Source organism: Nicotiana tomentosiformis, chromosome 12 (assembly GCF_000390325.3).
Source record: "Nicotiana tomentosiformis chromosome 12, ASM39032v3, whole genome shotgun sequence".
Taxonomy (NCBI): Eukaryota; Viridiplantae; Streptophyta; class Magnoliopsida; order Solanales; family Solanaceae; genus Nicotiana; species Nicotiana tomentosiformis.
The window spans coordinates 136,147,447-136,156,423 of NC_090823.1; positions in this window are offsets into that span (position 1 = coordinate 136,147,447).

Sequence of the window (8,977 nt, forward strand, 5' to 3'; positions counted from 1 at the left end):
CAGGAAGAGAGTAAAAGCACGAAGGGTGATGCCGTGCAGTCTTATTTGTTATTTGTTGAGGTTGAGAGTAAAAGAACAAAGGGTGATGCCGTGCAGTTTTCCTTGCTATCTTAATTGCTCAATTCGTTTAAGGATTTCCGGTTTTATTCTGTCCTTTCATTATTCTCACTCTTTATGTTGTATTCCCCCACTGTATGTTCCCCTCCCATTATTTCTGCGTTATTTCTTTATTTACTGTTGTTTCTACTAGCCTGATTATACTGTTGAGGTTATATGTCGGTGTCTTGTCCTAGTCTCGTCACTACTTCGCCGAGGTTAGGCTCGACATTTACCAGTACATGGGGTCGATTGTACTGATTCTGCACTCTGCACTTTGTGTGCATATTTTGATACCGGATTAGGTTGATCGAGATTTGGTATTGGTCCGCTGTCCGGAGACTCAAGATAAATTTGTCGGTGCTCATAGACCTTGAAGTCCCCGTCTATCCTTTATGTCCTACTGTTTTCTTTCATTCAGACAGTTGTATTTCTTTTAGGCTATTATTTGTAGAAAATTCTAGAATGCTCGTGAATTGTGACTCCAGATCCGGGTGGTAGTAGTTAATACAGATTTATGATATTCCGCACTTATTATTTTTCATCTTAGTTAATTATTGTTAATTACTGAATGGAAATAAGGAATTGGTTAATGATTGTCTAACGTTGGCTTGCCTAGCAAGTGAAATGTTAGGCGCCATCACGATCCCGTCGGTGAGAAATTTTGGGTCGTGACAGTTGGTATCAGTGCACTAGGTTGCTTAGGTCTCACGATTCACGAGCAAGCTTAGTAGAGTCTAGAGGATCGGCACGGAGATGTCTGTGCTTATCTTCCAGAGGCTATGAAGTTTAGGAACGAGTTTCACTTCTTTTCTTCTCTGTCGTACGATTTTACTTTCTCAATACTGATTGAACTCTTCTACTCTTATTCTCTCGCAGATGGCGAGAGCACGTACCGCTTCCTCAGCTGAGCAACAGCCAGAGCCTCTAGTGACAGCTCCTACGCAGTGCAGAGGTCGAGGTCGAGGCCGTGCCAGAGGCCGAGGCAGGGCTTAACCTAGAGCCCGAGCAGCAGCCCCAACAGTGGAGCCTCAGATAGAGCTTGACGAGGAGGTTCCAGCCATGACTATTCCTACCGGACCAGCTCAGGTTCCAGAAGGGTTCATTGACACCCCAGTACTCCAGGACGCTTTGGTCCATTTGGTGGGCCTGGTGGAGAGTGTGGCCCAGACTGACACATTTCCCATGGCATCAGCAGTCTCTCAGGCTGGAGGAGGAGCCTAGACTCCTACCACTCCCGCTCCAGAGCAGATAGCTCCCCAGTATCAGGCTCCAGCAGCTCAGCCAGTCGGATTAGTTCAGCCGGTTATTGCGGCACAAGTCGGAGATGGGCCAGCTATGTCTTCTGAGGCCTTATGGAGATTAGACAGGTTTATCAAGCTCTTTCCTATTCACTTCAGTGGTGCTCCTTCAGAGAATCCCTAGGAGTATCTTGATAGCTGTCACGAGGTTTTACGGAACATGGGTATAGTGGAGACCAATGGGGTCGATTTTGCTGCATTTCAGATGACTAGTTTCGCCAAGAAATGGTGGAGAGATTACTTGTTGAATAAATCAGCTGGGTCGCTTGCTCTTACTTGGGACCAGTTCTCTCAGCTCTTAATAGAGAAGTTTCTGCCTATCACATTGAGAGAGGAGCGTCGCCGTCAGTTCAAGCATCTCCAGTAGGGCAGTATGATTGTTACTCAGTATGAGACCCGTTTTGTGGATTTGGCCCGTCATGCTATTCTTCTGCTTCCCACCGAGAGAGAGAGAGAGAGAGAGAGAGAGAGAGAGAGAGAGAGAGAGAGAGAGAGAGAGAGAAAGGGTGAGGAGGTTTATTGATGGACTTGCTTAGCCTATCAGATTGTAGATGGCTAAGGAGACTGGGAGTGAGATTTCTTTACAGGAGGCTGCTAATGTCACCAGACGAGTTGAACTGGTTCTTACTCAGGGAGGTCAGGGGTCTGACAAGAGACCTCGTCATTCCGGTGAGTTCAACGGTGCCTCACCTAGAGGCAGGAGTACTTTTGGTAGAGGCCATCCTCCCAGGCCATTTCATTCAGCATTCCAGGCATCCCATGGTGCCTCAGGTGGTCGTGGTCCTCAGATGCATTATTCCGACCAGCTAGCCTACAGTGCACCACCAGCTCCTATTAGTGCACCTCCACTCCAGAGTTATCAGGGTGGTTATTCAGGTAGACAGGGCCAGCTTCAGGGTCAGTAGTCACAGCAACCGAAGTTATGTTATACTTGTGGTGATCCGAGGCACATTGCTAGATTTTGCCCTCGAGCAACGGGAAGCTCACAACATCAGAGTTCGCGTGCCATGGTCCCGACACCAGTTGCTGCACTACCTGCTCAGCCAGCCAGAGGCAGGGGTCAGGCAGCTAGAGGTAGAGGCCAGACTGTTAGAGGTAGAGGTCAAGCCGTTAGAGGTGGAGACCAGCCAGTTAGAGGCCGTCCCAGGGATGTAGTTCAGGGTGGTGGGGCCCAGCCCCGGTGTTATGCTTTCCCAGCCAGTCCTGAGGCTGAGTCATATAACGCTGTTATCACAGGTACTGTTTCAGTTTGTAGTAGAGATGCTTCAGTTCTATTTGATTCGGGATCTACTTACTCCTATGTGTCATCCTATTTTGCTTCCTATTTGGTTATACCCCGTGATTCTTTGAGTGCTCCTGTGTATGTGTCCACACCGGTGGGAGATGCTATTGTTGTAGATCATGTTTATCGTTTGTGTGTGGTCACCCTTGGGAGTCTTGAGACTCATGTAGATCTTCTACTTCTCTACATGGTTGATTTTAATGTCATACTAGGTATGGATTGACTGTCACCTTATCATGCTATACTAGATTGTCACGCCAAGACGGTGACCTTAGCCTTGTAGGGGTTGCCTCGATTAGAGTGGAGAGGGAATCTTGGCCATTCTGCCAGCAGGGTTATCTCTTATGTGAAGGCTCGACATATGGTAGACAAGGGGTGTCTAGCTTATTTGGCTTATGTCCACGATTCTAGTACGGAGGTTCCTTCCATAGATTCGGTGCCGGTTGTTCGTGAGTTTCCAGAGGTGTTTCCTGCAGACCTGCCGGGGATGCCACCCGATAGGGATATTGATTTCTGCATTGATTTGGCTCCCGGCACTCAGCCTATTTCCATTCCGCCATATCGTATGGCCCTGCTAGATTTGAAAGAATTGAAGGAGCAGTTGCAAGATTTGCTTGATAAGGGCTTTATTAGACCTAGTGTCTCGCCCTGGGGTGCACCTGTGTTATTTGTGAAGAAGAAAGATGGATCGATGAGGATGTGTATAGATTATCGGTAGTTGAACAAATTCACCATCAAGAACAAGTATCCATTGCCGAGGATTGATGATTTATTTGATCATCTTTAGGGTGCCATGGTATTTTCAAAGATTGATTTGAGATATGGCTACCATCAGTTGAGGATTAGGGCATCTGATGTTCCTAAGACAGCTTTTCGAACTCAGTATGGGCATTATGAGTTTTTAGTGATGTCATTTGGGCTGACAAATGCCCCAACAGTATTCATGGAATTAATGAACCGGGTGTTCAAACCCTACTTAGATTCCTTTGTGGTTGTGTTTATTGATGATATCTTGATCTACTCCCACAGTCGAGAGGAGCATGAGCAGCACCTTCGGATCATTCTTTAGACACTGAAGGACAGCCAGTTATATGCTAAGTTCTCAAAATGCGATTTTTGGTTGAGTTCAGTTTCTTTCATGGGTCACGTTGTATCAGCATAGGGTATTCAGGTGGATCCTAAGAAGATTGAGGCAGTCCAGAACTGTCCTAGACCCACATCAGCTACAGAGATTCGTAGTTTCCTGGGTTTGGTGGGCTATTACCGTCGATTTGTGGAGGGGTTTTCATCCATAACAGCCCCGTTGTCCAGATTGACCCAGAAAGGTGCCCCGTTCAGGTGGTCAGACGAGTGTGAAGTGAGCTTTTAGAAGATCAAGACTGCTTTGACTACGGCACCGGTATTGGTGTTACCCATAGGTTCAGGATCTTATACAGTATACTGTGACACATATCGTATTGGTTTGGGAGCAGTATTGATGTAGGGTGGCAAGGTTATTGCATATGCTTCACGGCAGCTGAAGGTTCATGAGAAGAATTACCCTGTTCATGATCTAGAACTGACAGGCATTAGTCACGCGCTGAAGATTTGGAGGCACTATATTTACGGCATTCCATGTGGGGTATTCACTAATCATCGGAGCTTGCAGTATTTGTTTAAGCAGAAGGAACTCAATTTGAGGTAGAGAAGGTGGTTGGAGCTATTGAAAGACTATGATATCACCATATTTTATCATCCCGGGAAGGCCAATGTGGTGGCCGATGCTTTGAGTAGAAAATCAGCTAGTATGGGTAGCCTTGCATATATTCAGTGGGTGAGGGACCGCTTGCATTGGATGTTCAGGCCTTGGCCAACCAGTTTGTTAGGTTGGATGTTTCTGAGCCCAGCCATGTTCTAGCTTGGACAATTGCTCGGTCTTCTTTGTTTGAGCACATCAGAGATCGGCAGGATGGCGATCCTCATTTACTTGTCCTTAGAGACACAGTGCGGCACGGTGGTGCCAAGAAGGTTACTGTTGGAGATGACAAAGTTTTGAGGATACAGGGTCGTATCTGTGTGCCTAATGTGGATGGACTTCGTGAGTTGATCCTTGAGGAGTCCCACAGTTTTCGGTATTCTATTCATCCGGGCGCCGCCAAGATGTATCAGGACTTGAGGCAGCATTATTGGTGAAGGCGAATGAAGAAAGACATAGTTGCCTATGTAGCTCGGTGCTTAAATTACCAGCAGGCAAAGTGTGAGCATCAGTGACCTGGTGGTTTACTTCAGAGGTTAGATATTTCTGAGTGGAAGTGGGAGCGTATCACTATGAATTTTGTTGTTGGACTCCCACGGACTCAGAGGAAGTTCGATGTAGTTTGGGTTATTGTAGACAGGCTGACTAAGTCAGCTTATTTCATTCCTGTGGCAGTTACCTATTCCTCGGAGCGGATAGTAGAGATTTATATTCGGGAGATCGTCCATCTTCACGGTGTGCCCGTGTCTATCATTTACGATCGAGGTACGCAGTTTACCTCGCACTTTTGGAGGGCAGTTCAGCGTGAGTTGGGTACGCGAGTTGAGGTTAGCACAACATTCCATCCTCAGATGGACGGGCAGTCCGAGCGTACTATTCAGATCTTGGAGGATATGCTCTGCGCTTGTGTTATACATTTCGGAGGATCGTGGGATCAGTTCTTGCCCCTTGCAGAGTTTTCCTACAACAACAGCTACCAGTCGAGCATTCAAATGGCTCACTATGAGGCATTATATGGTAGGCGGTGTCGGTCGCCAGTTGGGTGGTTCGAGCCGGGAGAGGCTCGGTTGTTGGGCATAGACTTAGTACATGATGCCTTGGATAAGGTCAAGATTATTCAGGATCGACTTTGCACAGCTCAGTCCAGGCAGAAGAGTTATGCTGACCGTAGAGTTCGTGATGTTGCATTCATGGTCGGAGAGAGAGTGTTACTTCGGGTATAACCCATGAAGGGTGTAATGGGGTTCGGAAAGAAGGGCAAGTTGAGCCCTAGGTATTTCGGACCTTTTGAGATTCTGGAGAGAGTGGGAGAGGTGGCTTACAGGCTTGCGTTGCCACCTAGTTTAGTAGCTGTTCATCCGGTATTCCATGTGTCCATGCTTCGAAAGTATCACGACGATCCATCCCATGTGTTAGATTTCAGCTCTGTCCAGTTGGACAAGGATTTGACTTACGAGGAGGAGTCGGTGACAATTCTAGCCCGGCAAGTTCGCTAGTTGAGATCAAAGAGTTACCCTTCAGTTCGAGTGCAATGGAGAGGTCAGCCTATTGAGGCAGCTACTTGGGAGTCCGAGTCCGATATGCAGAGTAGATATCCCCACCTTTTCACCAGCCCAAATACTTTTCTATGTCCGTTCGAGGATGAACGGTTGTTTTAGAGGTGGAGAATGTGATGACCCAAAAGGTCATCTTATATTTTAGAACTCGAATCTGTGCTCTTAAGCCTTAAAAATCTCATTTTTACCCTTCTCGATTTACGTGCGCAGTCCGGGAAGGTTTCCAGAAAGCTTTTATGTTGAAAACTAATGAAAATAAGAATTATTTCCTTAAAAGTTGATTTTAGTTGACTTGGGTCAACATATTTGGTAAACGGGACCGGATCCATGTTTTGTCGGTCCCGGTAGGTCCGTATCGAATTATGAGACCTAGGCGTATGCCCGGAATTGAATTCGGAGGTCCCTAGCTTGAGTTATGAATTATTGATGAAAATAAAAAGTCTGGAAATTATTTGTTTTTAAGAATTGATTGATATTTGGCATTTTTAGTATCAGGACCGTATTTTGGTTCCGGAGCACGGTATAGGTTCATTATGATATTTAAGACTTGTCTATGAAATTTAGTGAGAAACGGAGTTGATTTGACATGATTCGGACGTCCAATTGAGAAAATAGAAATTTTAAAGTGTTCTTGAGAATTTCATTTGATTTGGTGCTAAATTCGTAGTTCTAGGTGTTATTTTGGCGATTTGATCACGCGAGCAAGTTCGTATGATATTTTTAGACTTTTGTGCATGTTTGGTTTGGAGCCCCGAGGGCTCGGGTGAGTTTCGGATAGGCCACGAGATGTTTTGGACTTTGGAAATCTGGTATTTTGCTGCAGCAGGTGTTCTGGCATGTCCTTTTTCGCGTTCGGGAAGGTACTCTCGCGAACGCGAAGAGTAAACTGGGCAGCTGAGGATTTCTTCTTCGCGAATGCGAAGGCTTGGTCGTAAACGCGAAGCGATGGGGGCTTTACCTTTTGCAAACACGATAAGCCCATCGCGAACGCGTAGTGTTAGGCACTGGGGAGGGGCAGACAACTTTTTCTTCATCGCGAACGCAAACAATGACTCGTGAACACGAAGACCAGGGAAGGGTAGCCTACGCGAACGAGAGAACTGTCTCGCGAACACGAAGGCTTGACAGCCCATACACTTCCCGAACGCGACAGTGCTCTCGCGAATGCGATGAACACTGTCGCCCAGCACTTAACAGGATTTTAGCCAAAAACTCATTTTTGTCAAAAACCAAACGGTGAGAGGCGATTTTTCAAGAGTCATTTCTTCCCCAAATTGTTGGTAAGTGATTCTAAACCATTTTTTTTTAATTACCCATTATATTTCTTGAATTTTCAACCTAAAATTTAGAGTTTTCATGGTAGAATTAGGGTTAGGGTAGAAACTAGGGATTTCGGAAATTTGGGGATTTAGACCTCAATTTGAGGTCGGATTTCAAAACTAATTACATATTCGGGCTCGGGGGTGAATGGGTAAAAGGATTTTGGTACGAACCTCGGGTTTTGACCAAGCAGGCCTGGGGTCGATTTTTTCGACTTTTTTGGAGGAAAATTTGGGAAATTTAATTTATGAAATATAATTGATTGCTTTAGCAATATTTGATATTATTGAGTTATTTTTGAATAGATACGAGTGGTTTGGAGGTGAATTCCAAAGGGAAAGTAATGATTGTGAATTAAGTGGCCTTCGGAGCGAGGTAAATGTTGTGTCTAACTTTGGCTTGAGGGAATAGGTATTGCGTGAGTATTTGCTACGTGTTTTGTTATTGAATATGATGTATAGTTGAGGTGACGAGCATCTATACATTGTGGTCGAGTCATAGCATGCGAGTGAAATTCCATTCTTACAAATTTGTAGTCTTAAATCTTGTTATCCATACTTATTGTTGTTGTTGAAATGTTGGGAGACTTGTATCCGGTTCCACCAAGGTCAATAAAATTGTGAATATTGATTTGAGGTTGAGATGTTAAATTGTGAAAGTAATCATTGGTGAAATATTGATTTCATTGTAAAACTTCTCTCTATCCGTTGTTATTTATTCTGTGAATTGTGAGGAAGAGTGTAAAGCACAAAGGGTGATGTCGTGCACAATTTATTTATATTGTGAGGAAGAGTGTAAAGCACGAAGGGTGATGCCGTGCATGAATTATTTATATTGTGAGGAAGAGAGTAAAAGCACGAAGAGTGATGTCGTGCAGTCTTATTTGTTATTTGGTGAGGTTGAGAGTAAAAGCACGAGGGGTGATGTCGTGCAGTTTTTCTTGCTATCTTAATTGCTCAATTCGTTTAAGGATTTCCGATTTAATTCTATCCTTTCATTATTCTCATTCTTTATGTTGTATTCCCCCACCATATGTTCCCCTCCCATTATTTCTGTGTTATTTCTTTATTTACTCTTGTTACTACTAGCATGATTATACTGTTGAGGTTATATGTGGGTGTCTTGTCCTAGTCTCGTCACTATTTCGTCGAGGTTAGGCTCGACACTTATCAGTACATGGGGTCGATTGTACTGATGCTGCACTCTGCACTTTCTGTGCAAATTTTGATACCGGCCCAGGTTAATCGAGATTTGTTATTGGTCCGCTGTCCGGAGACTCAAGGTAGATATGTGGACGCTCACAGACCTTGAAGTCCCCGTCTATCCTTTATGTCCTACTGTTTTCTTTCATTCAGACAGTTGTATTTCTTTAAGGTTATTACTTGTAGTAAATTCTAGAATGCTTGTGAATTGTGACTCAAGATTCGGGTGGTAGTAGTTAATACAGATTTATGATATTACGCACTTATTATATTTTATCTTAGTTAATTATTGTTAATTACTGAATGGAAATAAGGAATTGGTTAATGATTCTCTAACATTGGCTTGCTTAGCAAGTGAAATGTTAGGCGCCATCACGGTCCCGTCGGTGAAAGATTTCGGATCGTGACAACCGTCCTCCCTCTCTCTGAACCGGACAGAACCCCCCCCCCCCCCCCCCCAAAACTTAGCTGCCGCCGAGAATAGA